Source organism: Penaeus monodon, chromosome 28, assembly GCF_015228065.2.
Source record: "Penaeus monodon isolate SGIC_2016 chromosome 28, NSTDA_Pmon_1, whole genome shotgun sequence".
NCBI classification, from domain to species: domain Eukaryota; kingdom Metazoa; phylum Arthropoda; class Malacostraca; order Decapoda; family Penaeidae; genus Penaeus; species Penaeus monodon.
Genome location: NC_051413.1, coordinates 27,331,995 through 27,332,970, shown reverse-complemented (window position 1 = coordinate 27,332,970; position 976 = coordinate 27,331,995). Strand labels below are relative to the sequence as shown.

At 53.0% G+C, this 976-nt stretch overlaps 1 protein-coding gene across 1 annotated transcript in view; it reads left to right on the top strand.

The window, feature by feature from the left end:
• The window catches only part of LOC119591128 (SCY1-like protein 2), a gene marked incomplete at its 5' end in the record, with an annotated part of 331,697 nt that overhangs the window by 104,754 nt on the left and 225,967 nt on the right, over window positions 1–976 (top strand).

Genomic DNA, 976 nt, shown 5'->3' with positions numbered 1-976 from the left:
TCATTCATTTTTTTCGTTCTCTCTCTATTTTTGTCTCACGCCCCTCTCCCTTTCACTCTCCGTCATCCATTTCTTATTCTAATTCCATAAATACAGTTGAAGAGAGACAGGAAGAGCTTATAAAGAGGTATTGCGAAGCTCCTCTGTCGACCCCCTACCCCTACCCCCCCCATAACCCTCGGCCACCCTCACATTCCCGCACCGCCCTTTCACCTACTCCCGCCCCCTCCGTATCGTCCCCTGCCCACCCTCACGTCTTCCCGCCCTCCCACCCATCCCCCTAACGCTCCTCCTCCCTCTGCGCCCACCTCCTCCCTCCCTCCACCTTCTTTGCCCACCTTCCCCCCTCCCTCCACCCTCTGCGCCCAATTCTCCCCCTCCCTCCACCCTCTGCGCCCCACTCCCCCCTCCCTCCACCCGTACCCCCCTTCCCTTTACCCAATCTCGTCTCATTTTTAAAAAAGGACCGACTTTTTGAAAGCCTTTGACGGGATGAGGTAGAGTTAAGGATAGCGGCCATTGTTGGAACATTAGCGGAGATGGAGCAGCGAGAAGGAATGTCACGGATTGAGCCAGAGGAGAAGAAAGGGAGGAAAGGGGAAGAGAACGAGAGATGGAGGAAATAGGGGAGACAGAGAAGGGAATTGTGGGAAGGAGATAGATGAGGATAAGGGGGAAGGATAGTTAGGAGGATGTAGAGGAGAGTGGAAGAGAAGGATGAGAGGAATGGGGTAGGAAGAGGAGGAGAAAGAAAGGAAGAGAGGAGAAGAGAGGAGGAGGAATTGGAGAGGAGACGAGGAGGAGGATTGGAGAGGAAGGAGACGATAAACTGGGGAAAGGAAAGAGGAGAGAAAGGGGGAGGAGAAAAGAGAGGAGGAGAAGGAATGGAGAGAGAGAAGATGAAGCGAGGAATTGAAGAGAAGGAAGGATCAACGCGAAGAGAAAGGACCTTTCACTCACAACAGTTAGATGCATT